Source organism: Mytilus trossulus, chromosome 2 (assembly GCF_036588685.1).
Source record: "Mytilus trossulus isolate FHL-02 chromosome 2, PNRI_Mtr1.1.1.hap1, whole genome shotgun sequence".
NCBI classification, from domain to species: Eukaryota; Metazoa; Mollusca; class Bivalvia; order Mytilida; family Mytilidae; genus Mytilus; species Mytilus trossulus.
The window spans coordinates 79,362,683-79,382,278 of record NC_086374.1 but is presented as its reverse complement, the minus strand read 5'-3'; the positions used below and the strand labels follow the sequence as shown (position 1 = coordinate 79,382,278).

The 19,596-nt window shown below is 33.0% G+C and overlaps 3 pseudogenes; all 3 read left to right on the top strand.

The window, feature by feature from the left end:
• LOC134706017 (uncharacterized) lies at positions 1-5,480 on the top strand (annotated as a pseudogene).
• Positions 5,481-6,906: 1,426 nt separating this feature from the next.
• LOC134706016 (uncharacterized) lies at positions 6,907-9,455 on the top strand (annotated as a pseudogene).
• A 1,426-nt stretch (positions 9,456-10,881) lies between these two features.
• LOC134706015 (uncharacterized) lies at positions 10,882-19,578 on the top strand (annotated as a pseudogene).
• The last annotated feature ends 18 nt before the right edge of the window (positions 19,579-19,596 follow it).

Here is a 19,596-nt window from a genome sequence, read left to right as displayed (position 1 = left end):
ATGACTCTTGCCATACTAAAAACCAAAATAGGAGGGACAGACTTACAAATGGCTCTAGCTTGTCTCAACATCAAGGTACCTAGTTTACAATTAATATCAACAAATGTCAACAAACAATGTGACAAAATGATAGAACTGAATGAGGCGGCAATGGTAAAAAATCAGCAATTTGTTCAAGAATTTAATCAATGCATAGGAAAAGATAATGAGGTGGATGTGGAGACCGACACGGCCTATAATAACAGAAATCAAGTCGGATATGAGGCCGGCACACAGTCCTTTTGTCCACTAATTAAAAAAAATACTGGACTTAATTTACTAATGACCATGTCAACTGCTAACAAACTTTGCAACAGGAAAAATGAGTGTTGTCATACTGAATGTAAGAAAACTTATAGTTCTGAAGAAACCATTTCTTCAAGTGAAGGCAAACTTGCCGAAAATTTTTTACAAAAAATGAATGATCTTAAAATTTTAAAAGTGAAATCTGTGACCAGTGATGCAAGCGCTCAATTGAGTAAAGTTGTGAGAGAATTTGGTAAAAAGTCCGGCAACTCCATCCGGTACTATCAATGTTTTGTACATCGAATGCGCACTGTTCAAAAGTATATAAAAAATTTAACTTTTTCTAAATTACAAACTGGTTATGACAGAGACTTTTTTCGGCAAAGATTGGCTACTTGCATTAGATCAAGGGTTAGACTCGAGTTAGTGCGCATTCACAAAATTAGTACACAACTTAATTTTGCAACTTTAGCACAGTCAGCAATTAAAAATATTGTCTCTTGTTTCAGTGGAAATCATGCAAATTGCAAAGAAAATTCTGTCGCCTGCTGTGCACATTTGGACACTTATAATACTAAATTCTTGCCATATGGAGTTTATTTGAATCTTTGTGTGGTAGACAAAAAAAAATAGAATCCGCGTTGAATAAGTCTCTTTCTTTGGATATTTTAAATAAAATTTCTAGTCTTCACACAACAAATCAATGTGAGAACTTGCATCACCGTGTCTTCACATATGCTCCAAAATCTGTTCTACATAAAAGAAATTTTCATGGTTTATGTCATTCTGCATGCCACTCCTCTACATTTGGAACTGGAAAATCTTCTATCTTATTGGCTAAATCTCTTGGACTTAATTTTTCTAAATGTGCTCCATTCTTTAAATTTATGATTCGAAAAGATATAATCGCTCTTTACTATTCTCAAAGAAAAAAAACAGCAAAATATAAAATTCAAAAATTTTTGTCAAAGTGTAAGCGACAGAACAGAAGAGTAAGACTAGGTTCAATGTATAGTAGTGGCTGCAATGATATAAATGAAATCCATAACTATGGAATCAATGTAAATAAATAAAATAATTGAAACCAACTGAACTGTGTTTTTTATATATCTTTCCTCACCTTAAAATATACAGTTTTTAAAACCTTTATGTTCTTGACATGTACCAAAGCGTTTACACTGGTTTCTTTCAATATTTACTATAACAGGTTCCAAGGATAAATGATCAATATTTAAGCATTTCTTTGTGTGGCATAAATGTGAAACATGGTAACTGATATCAGAAAATTTGCAATCATTTGCCAAAAAATATTGCAGGCGGTGTACGGTGAAATTTTGTTTTTTTCCTCGAAAAGTCGGTCTTATTATGCCATATCCATCTGCGTTTGATGTACCATACCAAATATGACAGCCATTAATATTATTAAAACGGAAAAGTTTAGACATCAAATATTGCTGTTCTTCATCTGCAAATTCAGTTTCATACACTTTGGACATGTCATGAAACAAATGGTAATAAAATTATATGCGAGTATTATTCTGAAAAAAATTATAAAAAGCATGGTAAAATTGCCTTTCTCATTCGACTCAATAACATGAGATACTTCACAACAGAGTAACTTGCAATTGAGCATAAATGGTCACAAAAAGGACACATAGTATGTGTAGGCTGAAAAAAAACTGCACCTGAGCTGTCTTGAAACATCTTGAACAGAAAAATTAGATTTTTTGTGCATATTTCAGAGGCCTTAAGGGTGCAATCAATAGTTTTTTTCATGACGTCACTACGTAACAGGGCATGACATTTTGGACCGATCATATAGAAGTCAAGTATTCATAGTTATATAGATATCTATACATCAACGGAAAGATAATTTCATGAATTTTTTTAATAAATAAAAATATATCCAACATTTTTGGGTTGAAAATGCATATTGGTACAAGTTATAAGCTGCAAATGAGGCATTTTCCCCGTAAAATAACTTAAAAACATATCCCCTTTGGGCCCATGGATCAATAACATTGGCACATATTTGAGTTTTCTAATAAGGTGCATTTCGAAGAGCTTGTCCGGCTGATTTTAGATAATGAAGTTTCAGGGTACGCTTTCCTGCTCCGAGAAGAGCTATCTTACCTGACAAATAAAAGTGCTTTTTGCAACAGGTGAAAATCAGCTGTTTGTGGAGTTGTCTCCCATATAGTAGGAAGTCACAAAAACATTTTTATTTTTTAAAATCTTTATAAAAGTGGCATTTTAATTGAACTTCAATATATGTTTTTCACATTGAACATAAAAAACAATCAAATTTTCCATTCAGTGGTATATAAATAGCAGGGTATTCCATCAATATGTAAATCTCACTGGGGAAATACCCCTAGTTTTTTATACGAAACTGTTTATAGCACCCTTAACCAGTTTGCATGTCTTTTGATAACCCATTTGTGCATCTAGTTGCAAACCCACTGTCATTTCAAGCATTTTGGTGCCTTAAACTTGTATGTTGGTGTAAAAATGGCTGAGATATTGTCATTTTAGTATGCAATGCATCAAACCGTCTATGAGGCTATAAAATGAAAAATCTGAATATTGAATCTGAGAAGACATTATTTATTGCATCTCATTCTTCCGGTGAATGAAATAGATAAAATGATCCACAGAGACTTTCAACTTCTCGAAAAGGTCAATCAAAATGAATTATGGCCATATATTAGCACTGTATGTCTAAAAGGGTGTATACATAAAGCAGGATTTTAAACATAATAAAACATAAAACAATGAAAAAAACACCAATATCAAACAATAAATGACAGTCAAACCTAGTAAAGAAATTCTTATATCACATATTGAACCATGAATAATCAACTTTTTTTCTTATTTTATCATCAACAAAATAAAAAATACACATCTCTATATTATAGAGTTCATTTGTGGTCAAGGGGGAGATAATCCATTAATTTCAAATTTGCAAAATCACACACAATGAAGAAAGTAAAATAAAAAGATTAAACAATATTTCATTTACACTTGGCAATTCTATAAAATTTTTCTGAACATGTATAAATAAAATAAATTTGCTATTGTCTATTAACATCATTGAAACAATCTTGACGTCATAGCGACATTTGTGACGTCATCAATAGAAAAAAAATCATTAGAAACAAACAGTTAAAATTCAGAGTTCAAAATGCCTGGCCAAGATAGAAGGAAAAAAAAAACTATGGAGAAAAAGAAATAACTTCAACAAAGGTTACACACCTTGGAACAATAAGGTACAGTTTGAATTGGGTGTTGAAGCAGATTCTTCAAATGCTGCAAACATCAAAGTCAGTAGACCTAAAATAGAAATTTATGAAGCTGCACTGACACAGCATAATGGTGCAGCAAATACATTGCCAACAAGACTGCGGCCCCGTCGTTCGTCTCATAAGGAGAAAACTGAAGAACAGGAGGACTGTTCTGAAAACATTATTGTAAATTTTTCTAAATTAAAGGATTTTATAAAAAAGTGCTTAAAACACAGGTGCAGGAACACGTCAAAAGTAGATGTGGCTATTGCAAAGCGCATGGGATTATGTATTTCTCTTCAAGCCAATTGTGAAAAATGTAATTTTGACACCAGAGCCTGTAAAGTGTATACTGAATGTGAGAAAAAAAGCAGAGGACCAGCTGCTGGTTACCTCCATGAGGCAATGACTCTTGCCATACTAAAAACCAAAATGGGAGGGACAGACTTACAAATGGCTCTAGCTTGTCTCAACATCAAGGTACCTAGTTTACAATTAATATCAACAAATGTCAACAAACAATGTGACAAAATGATAGAACTGAATGAGGCGGCAATGGTAAAAAATCAGCAATTTGTTCAAGAATTTAATCAATGCATAGGAAAAGATAATGAGGTGGATGTGGAGACCGACACGGCCTATAATAACAGAAATCAAGTCGGATATGAGGCCGGCACACAGTCCTTTTGTCCACTAATTGAAAAAAAATACTGGACTTAATTTACTAATGACCATGTCAACTGCTAACAAACTTTGCAACAGGAAAAATGAGTGTTGTCATACTGAATGTAAGAAAACTTATAGTTCTGAAGAAACCATTTCTTCAAGTGAAGGCAAACTTGCCGAAAAAAATTTACAAAAAATGAATGATCTTAAAATTTTAAAAGTGAAATCTGTGACCAGTGATGCAAGCGCTCAATTGAGTAAAGTTGTGAGAGAATTTGGTAAAAAGTCCGGCAACTCCATCCGGTACTATCAATGTTTTGTACATCGAATGCGCACTGTTCAAAAGTATATAAAAAATTTAACTTTTTCTAAATTACAAACTGGTTATGACAGAGACTTTTTTCGGCAAAGATTGGCTACTTGCATTAGATCAAGGGTTAGACTCGAGTTAGTGCGCATTCACAAAATTAGTACACAACTTAATTTTGCAACTTTAGCACAGTCAGCAATTAAAAATATTGTCTCTTGTTTCAGTGGAAATCATGCAAATTGCAAAGAAAATTCTGTCGCCTGCTGTGCACATTTGGACACTTATAATACTAAATTCTTGCCATATGGAGTTTATTTGAATCTTTGTGTGGTAGACAAAAAAAAATAGAATCCGCGTTGAATAAGTCTCTTTCTTTGGATATTTTAAATAAAATTTCTAGTCTTCACACAACAAATCAATGTGAGAACTTGCATCACCGTGTCTTCACATATGCTCCAAAATCTGTTCTACATAAAAGAAATTTTCATGGTTTATGTCATTCTGCATGCCACTCCTCTACATTTGGAACTGGAAAATCTTCTATCTTATTGGCTAAATCTCTTGGACTTAATTTTTCTAAATGTGCTCCATTCTTTAAATTTATGATTCGAAAAGATATAATCGCTCTTTACTATTCTCAAAGAAAAAAAACAGCAAAATATAAAATTCAAAATTTTTTGTCAAAGTGTAAGCGACAGAACAGAAGAGTAAGACTAGGTTCAATGTATAGTAGTGGCTGCAATGATATAAATGAAATCCATAACTATGGAATCAATGTAAATAAATAAAATAATTGAAACCAACTGAACTGTGTTTTTTATATATCTTTCCTCACCTTAAAATATACAGTTTTTAAAACCTTTATGTTCTTGACATGTACCAAAGCGTTTACACTGGTTTCTTTCAATATTTACTATAACAGGTTCCAAGGATAAATGATCAATATTTAAGCATTTCTTTGTGTGGCATAAATGTGAAACATGGTAACTGATATCAGAAAATTTGCAATCATTTGCCAAAAAATATTGCAGGCGGTGTACGGTGAAATTTTGTTTTTTTCCTCGAAAAGTCGGTCTTATTATGCCATATCCATCTGCGTTTGATGTACCATACCAAATATGACAGCCATTAATATTATTAAAACGGAAAAGTTTAGACTTCAAATATTGCTGTTCTTCATCTGCAAATTCAGTTTCATACACTTTGGACATGTCATGAAACAAATGGTAATAAAATTATATGCGAGTATTATTCTGAAAAAAATTATAAAAAGCATGGTAAAATTGCCTTTCTCATTCGACTCAATAACATGAGATACTTCACAACAGAGTAACTTGCAATTGAGCATAAATGGTCACAAAAAGGACACATAGTATGTGTAGGCTGAAAAAAAACTGCACCTGAGCTGTCTTGAAACATCTTGAACAGAAAAATTAGATTTTTTGTGCATATTTCAGAGGCCTTAAGGGTGCAATCAATAGTTTTTTTCATGACGTCACTACGTAACAGGGCATGACATTTTGGACCGATCATATAGAAGTCAAGTATTCATAGTTATATAGATATCTATACATCAACGGAAAGATAATTTCATGAATTTTTTTAATAAATAAAAATATATCCAACATTTTTGGGTTGAAAATGCATATTGGTACAAGTTATAAGCTGCAAATGAGGCATTTTCCCCGTAAAATAACTTAAAAACATACCCCCTTTGGGCCCATGGATCAATAACATTGGCACATATTTGAGTTTTCTAATAAGGTGCATTTCGAAGAGCTTGTCCGGCTGATTTTAGATAATGAAGTTTCAGGGTACGCTTTCCTGCTCCGAGAAGAGCTATCTTACCTGACAAATAAAAGTGCTTTTTGCAACAGGTGAAAATCAGCTGTTTGTGGAGTTATCTCCCATATAGTAGGAAGTCACAAAAACATTTTTATTTTTTAAAATCTTTATAAAAGTGGCATTTTAATTGAACTTCAATATATGTTTTTCACATTGAACATAAAAAACAATCAAATTTTCCATTCAGTGGTATATAAATAGCAGGGTATTCCATCAATATGTAAATCTCACTGGGGAAATACCCCTAGTTTTTTATACGAAACTGTTTATAGCACCCTTAACCAGTTTGCATGTCTTTTGATAACCCATTTGTGCATCTAGTTGCAAACCCACTGTCATTTCAAGCATTTTGGTGCCTTAAACTTGTATGTTGGTGTAAAAATGGCTGAGATATTGTCATTTTAGTATGCAATGCATCAAACCGTCTATGAGGCTATAAAATGAAAAATCTGAATATTGAATCTGAGAAGACATTATTTATTGCATCTCATTCTTCCGGTGAATGAAATAGATAAAATGATCCACAGAGACTTTCAACTTCTCGAAAAGGTCAATCAAAATGAATTATGGCCATATATTAGCACTGTATGTCTAAAAGGGTGTATACATAAAGCAGGATTTTAAACATAATAAAACATAAAACAATGAAAAAAACACCAATATCAAACAATAAATGACAGTCAAACCTAGTAAAGAAATTCTTATATCACATATTGAACCATGAATAATCAACTTTTTTTCTTATTTTATCATCAACAAAATAAAAAATACACATCTCTATATTATAGAGTTCATTTGTGGTCAAGGGGGAGATAATCCATTAATTTCAAATTTGCAAAATCACACACAATGAAGAAAGTAAAATAAAAAGATTAAACAATATTTCATTTACACTTGGCAATTCTATAAAATTTTTCTGAACATGTATAAATAAAATAAATTTGCTATTGTCTATTAACATCATTGAAACAATCTTGACGTCATAGCGACATTTGTGACGTCATCAATAGAAAATAAATCATTAGAAACAAACAGTTAAAATTCAGAGTTCAAAATGCCTGGCCAAGATAGAAGGAAAAAAAAAACTATGGAGAAAAAGAAATAACTTCAACAAAGGTTACACACCTTGGAACAATAAGGTACAGTTTGAATTGGGTGTTGAAGCAGATTCTTCAAATGCTGCAAACATCAAAGTCAGTAGACCTAAAATAGAAATTTATGAAGCTGCACTGACACAGCATAATGGTGCAGCAAATACATTGCCAACAAGACTGCGGCCCCGTCGTTCGTCTCATAAGGAGAAAACTGAAGAACAGGAGGACTGTTCTGAAAACATTATTGTAAATTTTTCTAAATTAAAGGATTTTATAAAAAAGTGCTTAAAACACAGGTGCAGGAACACGTCAAAAGTAGATGTGGCTATTGCAAAGCGCATGGGATTATGTATTTCTCTTCAAGCCAATTGTGAAAAATGTAATTTTGACACCAGAGCCTGTAAGGTGTATACTGAATGTGAGAAAAAAAGCAGAGGACCAGCTGCTGGTTACCTCCATGAGGCAATGACTCTTGCCATACTAAAAACCAAAATGGGAGGGACAGACTTACAAATGGCTCTAGCTTGTCTCAACATCAAGGTACCTAGTTTACAATTAATATCAACAAATGTCAACAAACAATGTGACAAAATGATAGAACTGAATGAGGCGGCAATGGTAAAAAATCAGCAATTTGTTCAAGAATTTAATCAATGCATAGGAAAAGATAATGAGGTGGATGTGGAGACCGACACGGCCTATAATAACAGAAATCAAGTCGGATATGAGGCCGGCACACAGTCCTTTTGTCCACTAATTGAAAAAAAATACTGGACTTAATTTACTAATGACCATGTCAACTGCTAACAAACTTTGCAACAGGAAAAATGAGTGTTGTCATACTGAATGTAAGAAAACTTATAGTTCTGAAGAAACCATTTCTTCAAGTGAAGGCAAACTTGCCGAAAAAAATTTACAAAAAATGAATGATCTTAAAATTTTAAAAGTGAAATCTGTGACCAGTGATGCAAGCGCTCAATTGAGTAAAGTTGTGAGAGAATTTGGTAAAAAGTCCGGCAACTCCATCCGGTACTATCAATGTTTTGTACATCGAATGCGCACTGTTCAAAAGTATATAAAAAATTTAACTTTTTCTAAATTACAAACTGGTTATGACAGAGACTTTTTTCGGCAAAGATTGGCTACTTGCATTAGATCAAGGGTTAGACTCGAGTTAGTGCGCATTCACAAAATTAGTACACAACTTAATTTTGCAACTTTAGCACAGTCAGCAATTAAAAATATTGTCTCTTGTTTCAGTGGAAATCATGCAAATTGCAAAGAAAATTCTGTCGCCTGCTGTGCACATTTGGACACTTATAATACTAAATTCTTGCCATATGGAGTTTATTTGAATCTTTGTGTGGTAGACAAAAAAAAATAGAATCCGCGTTGAATAAGTCTCTTTCTTTGGATATTTTAAATAAAATTTCTAGTCTTCACACAACAAATCAATGTGAGAACTTGCATCACCGTGTCTTCACATATGCTCCAAAATCTGTTCTACATAAAAGAAATTTTCATGGTTTATGTCATTCTGCATGCCACTCCTCTACATTTGGAACTGGAAAATCTTCTATCTTATTGGCTAAATCTCTTGGACTTAATTTTTCTAAATGTGCTCCATTCTTTAAATTTATGATTCGAAAAGATATAATCGCTCTTTACTATTCTCAAAGAAAAAAAACAGCAAAATATAAAATTCAAAAATTTTTGTCAAAGTGTAAGCGACAGAACAGAAGAGTAAGACTAGGTTCAATGTATAGTAGTGGCTGCAATGATATAAATGAAATCCATAACTATGGAATCAATGTAAATAAATAAAATAATTGAAACCAACTGAACTGTGTTTTTTATATATCTTTCCTCACCTTAAAATATACAGTTTTTAAAACCTTTATGTTCTTGACATGTACCAAAGCGTTTACACTGGTTTCTTTCAATATTTACTATAACAGGTTCCAAGGATAAATGATCAATATTTAAGCATTTCTTTGTGTGGCATAAATGTGAAACATGGTAACTGATATCAGAAAATTTGCAATCATTTGCCAAAAAATATTGCAGGCGGTGTACGGTGAAATTTTGTTTTTTTCCTCGAAAAGTCGGTCTTATTATGCCATATCCATCTGCGTTTGATGTACCATACCAAATATGACAGCCATTAATATTATTAAAACGGAAAAGTTTAGACTTCAAATATTGCTGTTCTTCATCTGCAAATTCAGTTTCATACACTTTGGACATGTCATGAAACAAATGGTAATAAAATTATATGCGAGTATTATTCTGAAAAAAATTATAAAAAGCATGGTAAAATTGCCTTTCTCATTCGACTCAATAACATGAGATACTTCACAACAGAGTAACTTGCAATTGAGCATAAATGGTCACAAAAAGGACACATAGTATGTGTAGGCTGAAAAAAAACTGCACCTGAGCTGTCTTGAAACATCTTGAACAGAAAAATTAGATTTTTTGTGCATATTTCAGAGGCCTTAAGGGTGCAATCAATAGTTTTTTTCATGACGTCACTACGTAACAGGGCATGACATTTTGGACCGATCATATAGAAGTCAAGTATTCATAGTTATATAGATATCTATACATCAACGGAAAGATAATTTCATGAATTTTTTTAATAAATAAAAATATATCCAACATTTTTGGGTTGAAAATGCATATTGGTACAAGTTATAAGCTGCAAATGAGGCATTTTCCCCGTAAAATAACTTAAAAACATACCCCCTTTGGGCCCATGGATCAATAACATTGGCACATATTTGAGTTTTCTAATAAGGTGCATTTCGAAGAGCTTGTCCGGCTGATTTTAGATAATGAAGTTTCAGGGTACGCTTTCCTGCTCCGAGAAGAGCTATCTTACCTGACAAATAAAAGTGCTTTTTGCAACAGGTGAAAATCAGCTGTTTGTGGAGTTGTCTCCCATATAGTAGGAAGTCACAAAAACATTTTTATTTTTTAAAATCTTTATAAAAGTGGCATTTTAATTGAACTTCAATATATGTTTTTCACATTGAACATAAAAAACAATCAAATTTTCCATTCAGTGGTATATAAATAGCAGGGTATTCCATCAATATGTAAATCTCACTGGGGAAATACCCCTAGTTTTTTATACGAAACTGTTTATAGCACCCTTAACCAGTTTGCATGTCTTTTGATAACCCATTTGTGCATCTAGTTGCAAACCCACTGTCATTTCAAGCATTTTGGTGCCTTAAACTTGTATGTTGGTGTAAAAATGGCTGAGATATTGTCATTTTAGTATGCAATGCATCAAACCGTCTATGAGGCTATAAAATGAAAAATCTGAATATTGAATCTGAGAAGACATTATTTATTGCATCTCATTCTTCCGGTGAATGAAATAGATAAAATGATCCACAGAGACTTTCAACTTCTCGAAAAGGTCAATCAAAATGAATTATGGCCATATATTAGCACTGTATGTCTAAAAGGGTGTATACATAAAGCAGGATTTTAAACATAATAAAACATAAAACAATGAAAAAAACACCAATATCAAACAATAAATGACAGTCAAACCTAGTAAAGAAATTCTTATATCACATATTGAACCATGAATAATCAACTTTTTTTCTTATTTTATCATCAACAAAATAAAAAATACACATCTCTATATTATAGAGTTCATTTGTGGTCAAGGGGGAGATAATCCATTAATTTCAAATTTGCAAAATCACACACAATGAAGAAAGTAAAATAAAAAGATTAAACAATATTTCATTTACACTTGGCAATTCTATAAAATTTTTCTGAACATGTATAAATAAAATAAATTTGCTATTGTCTATTAACATCATTGAAACAATCTTGACGTCATAGCGACATTTGTGACGTCATCAATAGAAAATAAATCATTAGAAACAAACAGTTAAAATTCAGAGTTCAAAATGCCTGGCCAAGATAGAAGGAAAAAAAAAACTATGGAGAAAAAGAAATAACTTCAACAAAGGTTACACACCTTGGAACAATAAGGTACAGTTTGAATTGGGTGTTGAAGCAGATTCTTCAAATGCTGCAAACATCAAAGTCAGTAGACCTAAAATAGAAATTTATGAAGCTGCACTGACACAGCATAATGGTGCAGCAAATACATTGCCAACAAGACTGCGGCCCCGTCGTTCGTCTCATAAGGAGAAAACTGAAGAACAGGAGGACTGTTCTGAAAACATTATTGTAAATTTTTCTAAATTAAAGGATTTTATAAAAAAGTGCTTAAAACACAGGTGCAGGAACACGTCAAAAGTAGATGTGGCTATTGCAAAGCGCATGGGATTATGTATTTCTCTTCAAGCCAATTGTGAAAAATGTAATTTTGACACCAGAGCCTGTAAGGTGTATACTGAATGTGAGAAAAAAAGCAGAGGACCAGCTGCTGGTTACCTCCATGAGGCAATGACTCTTGCCATACTAAAAACCAAAATGGGAGGGACAGACTTACAAATGGCTCTAGCTTGTCTCAACATCAAGGTACCTAGTTTACAATTAATATCAACAAATGTCAACAGACAATGTGACAAAATGATAGAACTGAATGAGGCGGCAATGGTAAAAAATCAGCAATTTGTTCAAGAATTTAATCAATGCATAGGAAAAGATAATGAGGTGGATGTGGAGACCGACACGGCCTATAATAACAGAAATCAAGTCGGATATGAGGCCGGCACACAGTCCTTTTGTCCACTAATTGAAAAAAAATACTGGACTTAATTTACTAATGACCATGTCAACTGCTAACAAACTTTGCAACAGGAAAAATGAGTGTTGTCATACTGAATGTAAGAAAACTTATAGTTCTGAAGAAACCATTTCTTCAAGTGAAGGCAAACTTGCCGAAAAAAATTTACAAAAAATGAATGATCTTAAAATTTTAAAAGTGAAATCTGTGACCAGTGATGCAAGCGCTCAATTGAGTAAAGTTGTGAGAGAATTTGGTAAAAAGTCCGGCAACTCCATCCGGTACTATCAATGTTTTGTACATCGAATGCGCACTGTTCAAAAGTATATAAAAAATTTAACTTTTTCTAAATTACAAACTGGTTATGACAGAGACTTTTTTCGGCAAAGATTGGCTACTTGCATTAGATCAAGGGTTAGACTCGAGTTAGTGCGCATTCACAAAATTAGTACACAACTTAATTTTGCAACTTTAGCACAGTCAGCAATTAAAAATATTGTCTCTTGTTTCAGTGGAAATCATGCAAATTGCAAAGAAAATTCTGTCGCCTGCTGTGCACATTTGGACACTTATAATACTAAATTCTTGCCATATGGAGTTTATTTGAATCTTTGTGTGGTAGACAAAAAAAAATAGAATCCGCGTTGAATAAGTCTCTTTCTTTGGATATTTTAAATAAAATTTCTAGTCTTCACACAACAAATCAATGTGAGAACTTGCATCACCGTGTCTTCACATATGCTCCAAAATCTGTTCTACATAAAAGAAATTTTCATGGTTTATGTCATTCTGCATGCCACTCCTCTACATTTGGAACTGGAAAATCTTCTATCTTATTGGCTAAATCTCTTGGACTTAATTTTTCTAAATGTGCTCCATTCTTTAAATTTATGATTCGAAAAGATATAATCGCTCTTTACTATTCTCAAAGAAAAAAAACAGCAAAATATAAAATTCAAAAATTTTTGTCAAAGTGTAAGCGACAGAACAGAAGAGTAAGACTAGGTTCAATGTATAGTAGTGGCTGCAATGATATAAATGAAATCCATAACTATGGAATCAATGTAAATAAATAAAATAATTGAAACCAACTGAACTGTGTTTTTATATATCTTTCCTCACCTTAAAATATACAGTTTTTAAAACCTTTATGTTCTTGACATGTACCAAAGCGTTTACACTGGTTTCTTTCAATATTTACTATAACAGGTTCCAAGGATAAATGATCAATATTTAAGCATTTCTTTGTGTGGCATAAATGTGAAACATGGTAACTGATATCAGAAAATTTGCAATCATTTGCCAAAAAATATTGCAGGCGGTGTACGGTGAAATTTTGTTTTTTTCCTCGAAAAGTCGGTCTTATTATGCCATATCCATCTGCGTTTGATGTACCATACCAAATATGACAGCCATTAATATTATTAAAACGGAAAAGTTTAGACTTCAAATATTGCTGTTCTTCATCTGCAAATTCAGTTTCATACACTTTGGACATGTCATGAAACAAATGGTAATAAAATTATATGCGAGTATTATTCTGAAAAAAATTATAAAAAGCATGGTAAAATTGCCTTTCTCATTCGACTCAATAACATGAGATACTTCACAACAGAGTAACTTGCAATTGAGCATAAATGGTCACAAAAAGGACACATAGTATGTGTAGGCTGAAAAAAAACTGCACCTGAGCTGTCTTGAAACATCTTGAACAGAAAAATTAGATTTTTTGTGCATATTTCAGAGGCCTTAAGGGTGCAATCAATAGTTTTTTTCATGACGTCACTACGTAACAGGGCATGACATTTTGGACCGATCATATAGAAGTCAAGTATTCATAGTTATATAGATATCTTTACATCAACGGAAAGATAATTTCATGAATTTTTTTAATAAATAAAAATATATCCAACATTTTTGGGTTGAAAATGCATATTGGTACAAGTTATAAGCTGCAAATGAGGCATTTTCCCCGTAAAATAACTTAAAAACATACCCCCTTTGGGCCCATGGATCAATAACATTGGCACATATTTGAGTTTTCTAATAAGGTGCATTTCGAAGAGCTTGTCCGGCTGATTTTAGATAATGAAGTTTCAGGGTACGCTTTCCTGCTCCGAGAAGAGCTATCTTACCTGACAAATAAAAGTGCTTTTTGCAACAGGTGAAAATCAGCTGTTTGTGGAGTTGTCTCCCATATAGTAGGAAGTCACAAAAACATTTTTATTTTTTAAAATCTTTATAAAAGTGGCATTTTAATTGAACTTCAATATATGTTTTTCACATTGAACATAAAAAACAATCAAATTTTCCATTCAGTGGTATATAAATAGCAGGGTATTCCATCAATATGTAAATCTCACTGGGGAAATACCCCTAGTTTTTTATACGAAACTGTTTATAGCACCCCTTGTTCTTGTATCGTACTATGGATTTTGTATTGTGAAACACTGGAAGTTACTTTTGTATCTACTCCACAGAAGGACAGATTCGTTCGTTACTGTATCGTACTATGTTTTTTTTGTTCACTGTGAAAACGTTGCTTCTGCACGAGTATCTACTAGACATTTTAAAAATGTTTTTACTGACAGAATGATAAGAAGTTGTCTCGTTCTTGTGTCATACTATGCATTTTTTTTATTCTGACAAACGGTTGCTATTGCAGTAGTTTCTATTCAACAAAAAGACTGGGTTGTGATAGTGATATTCCACAAGCCGAGGTATCGATCAAGTGTTGTAATAATGAAACAATACGCTATTAAGTTAATGCTTGTGAAGCGTTTTTCAGGATTTAAATTAATTAGGAACGCATATAGCCAAATACTTGAGAAACAAAGGATATATAAAACCGAATCAATCGGAGAGCTAAATAAAAACAAATCTGAAATAATGGTAAAATCCTTCTAAGGATAACTTTGGCTGAGGGAGTTGAAACCTTAGTTTTTTTCATTATTTCAAAATGTTTAGAGCAAATTTAGAAAGGTTTGTTATTAAAGAATCATGTCAGTACCGAAGTACTGACTATTGAGCTGATGATACACTCTGAGACTGATAGCCCAACAGCAGATGTATCGACACAGTGTTGAAAAATTGCAAACAACACGTCATTGATTTAATGCGTCCGAAGCGCTTTTCTGGATTTACCTTCATCAGAAAGCTTTTACCCTGATATTTGAAAGCCAACGATATATAAAACCAAATCAGTTGTAGATAGATATAAGAATATGTGGAATGAGTTCCAATGAGACAACTCTCCTTTCAAGTCACAATATGTATACGTAAAACGTTATAAGTCACAGTTCGGTCTTCAACAAGGCACCTTGACTAAACACCGAACCTCAAGATATAAAGGGCCAAAAATGTATATTGTAAAATCGTTCAAACGAGAAAAACAATACCTACTCCATATAACAAAACTAGTGACGAAAAAATACTTATGAACCACATCAACAAACAACAACTACTGAACATTAGGTTCCTGAGTTAGGAGAGGTGAAAACAAATGCAGCGGGGTTAAACGTTTTAATAGGTTCACATTCACCCTTATTCATCACAACATAGAACGACACACTATAAAATATCAATTAAAATGGTTTAACTCAATTAAAAGACATAGAGCTATATAATACAAAATAACCTAAAATATCTGAAATCTTTGCCTGATGGAGTTGAAACCTTTGTAATTTCAATTTTTACGTAGAACAATATTATAGTTTAAAGGTTGTCGTCTCCCATTGACGATTTGACCGTCGAAAATGCAGTGTTACTGGCAACGCGTACATACGATGGCCAGTAAAACAGACATATGCGACCGTGAAATACAGTACTATTAATCATATTCTAATGCATCACAGAAAAATATTTTACATTACAGCTTAGGAAATGTATGAATTTAAGATACAATAGATTCCGCGAAACTACAATCAGGAATGATTTTGGCGCATGACAAAACTTGACAGTTTGCAATTTGACTCTTTAAAACTGAAAGTTATTTCGTTACATACATCATGTGCATACGATTCAGATTTGGATTATTATGAAGGATATGTTTTATTTTCGATAATTTTGTATTTAAACAAAAAAAAACTAAATGCAAGCAATTCAAAACGGCTGCCAATTACATGTCAATTGTAGATTTCACGGTACATTTAAGCCAATGCAGAAAGTTGTTACATAAAAATGTATTATGTTATGGATTTACGACGCGATACTGTTGCTTTTTCACCAACCGCTACTCGATAAAACAACAGATTTTATTGTTTTTGTTCAATGTTATACTTCTGTTACTTTTATTGTTTAAGTCTCGTGTCGACATATTATTATCTAGTTTGTATCGCTCTGTATAGTGTTCATTTCTTTAGTCCCTAATCAAAAGAAGAATAGTTAGTCCCTGTACGAGCTTATCTACAAAGGAATACATTATCTCTAAACAATGTTGACTGTTGTGTCCTTATTTTTAGCTCACCTGGCCCGAAGGGCCAAGTGAGCTTTTCCCATCACTTGGCGTCCGGCGTCCGTCGTCGTCCGTCGTCCGTCGTCCAGCGTCGTTAACTTTTACAAAAATCTTCTCCTCTGAAACTACTGGGCCAAATAAAATCAAACTTGGCCACAATCATCATCAAAAAATTGTGTCCGGTGACCTGGCCATCCAACCAAGATGGCCACCATGGCTAAAAATAGAACATAGGGGTAAAACGCAGTTTTTGGCTTATTACTCAAAAACCAAAGCATTTAGAGCAAATCTGACATGGGGTTAAATTGTTTATCAGGTCAAGATCTATGTGCCCTGAAATTTTCAGATGAATCAGACAACCCGTTGTTTGGTTGCTGCCCCTGAATTAGTTATTTTAAGGAAATGTTGCTGTTTTTTTTGTTATTATCTTGAATATTATTACAGATAGAGATAAACTGTAAACAGCAATAATGTTCAGCAAAGTATGATCTACAAATAAGTCAACATGACCAAAATAGTCAGTTGACCCCTTTAGGAGTTATTGCCCTTCATAGTCAATTTTTAACCATTTTTCGTAAATCTTAGTAATCTTTTACAAAAATCTTCTCCTCTGAAACTACTGGGCCAAATACAATCAAACTTGGCCACAATCATCATTGGGGTTTTTAGTTTAAAAATTGTGTCCGGTGACCTAGCCATCCAACCAAGATGACCGCCACAGCTAAAAATAGAAGATATGGGGAAAATGCAGTTTTTGGCTTATAACTCAAAACACAAGCTTTAAGAGCAAATCTGACATGAGGTAAAATTGATTATCAGGTCAATTTCTATCTGCCCTGAATTTTTCAGATGAATCCGACTACCTGTTGTTGGGTTGCTGCCCCTGAATTGGTAATTTTAAGGAAATTTTGCGGTTTTTGGTTATTATCTTGAATATTATTATAGATAGAGATAAACTATAAACAGCAATAATGTTCAGCAAAGTAAGGTCTACAAATAAGGCAACATGACCGACATTGTCAGTTGACCACTTTAGGAGTAATTGCCCTTTATAATCAATTATTAACCATTTTTCGTCAATCCTAGTAATCTTTTACAAAAATCTTCTGAAACTACTGGGCCAAATTAAACCAAACTTGGCCACAATCATCATTGGGGTAACTTCTTTAAAAATTGTGTGGTGTGACCCGGCCAACCAACCAAGATGGCCGATACAGCTAAAAATAAAATATAGGGGTAAAATGCCGCTTTTTGGCCTATAACTCAAAAACCAAAGCATTTAGAGCAAATCTGACGAAGTAAAATTGATAATCAGGTCAAGATCTATCTGCCCTGAAATTTTCAGATGAATTGGACAACCTGTTGTTGGGTTGCTGCCCCTGAATTGGTAATTTTAAAGAAATTTGCTGTTTTTTTGTTATAATCTTGAATATTATTATAGATAGAGATAAGCTGTAAAAAGCAATAAATGTCTGCAAAGTAAGATCTACAAATAAGTCAACATGACTGAAATGGTCAGTTGCCCACTTTAGGAGTTATAGTCAATATTTAACCATTTTTCGTAAATCTTAGTAATCTTTGACAAAAATCTTCTCCTCTGAAACTATTGGGCCAAGTTCATTATAGATAAAGATAATTGTAAGCAGCAAGAATGTTCAGTAAAGTAAAATGTACAAACACATCACCATCACCAAAACACAATTTTGTCATGAATCAATCTGCGTCCTTTGTTTAATATTCACATAGACCAAGGTGAGCGACACAGGCTCTTTAAAGCCTCTAGTTACATATCATATCTGTTTGTTTTGTTCACACATCATTCTCAATATAATGGAATTTTATGCGACTATCATACAAGTAAGAATTAGCTAACTATAAATCCAAGTTTAATCCACCATTCAGATGTTTTGAACAGCGGTATACTACTGTTGCCCTTTATTTACTTCATAACAAAATCCCTGTAACAAGTCAGAAATATGACAGCGAAACGCTCGTCTGGCGTATATATAAAATTTGAATCCATGTATCTATGATGAGTTTATTTGATGTGTTTGGGCTTTTGAATTGGCATTTTGATTACCGCCTATCTGGTTTTTTTTTGGTTTTTTAGGAGTATGATAACTTTTGTTATTTCACTTTTTCTAATAATATCAGCTCTTCACCGTTTCTTTTTGCTGTGTGTTTTCGTGTATTTTGACCGGGAGTATCAATGAAAACACATCATTAATTTTCGATATTACTTCTGGTGCACGAAAAATTTCACCATTTTATTGCATTGTCTCTATAAAGACGCAATTTGACACTACAACTGAACAGCTCCGTGTGCAAATTTTAAATTATTTCACATTCAGTCTGCTCTTTAGAAAATATTATCAGCATCTTTTATTTTAAATTGTTTCACTTAAGTTGAGAACCGTATATGATGAGGTTTTTGTGATAAAACTGGCTAATCTTTATAGACTGTTTGAAGTATTTCTAATAAATTTTATATATGTTATTCCATTTTGGTCTGGAATGGTTAAAAAATCATCAAAGATACAAGGCTTATATTTTTCTGCACACAAACTACGCGTTTTATCTAGAAAAGACTCATCAGTGACCAAGAATAAAAAAAAATTAAAAGCCAAATAAAATACGAAAATGAAGAGCTGCCTGGTGTAGATCCCCGTTGTGTACACAGGACTAAATTAAAGTTTAAGACCGGTCTGATGAGCGACATAAACGATGCCTCTTTCTAATTGTACATAACTGTCGTGTGAGTTGCATACACCTTATCACTATTTAGTCCAATCCGAGAAGAACAGTCATTTATGCAACTTCCTGTTTGGGTCATGCCGCCAATAATAGAGGTCATCAGTAGTGAGCTGATGGAGAAAAAACTTAGAAAGCGACGATTAGGAAACTTTGATAAAGTATGATCCACTTTTTTCGAAATT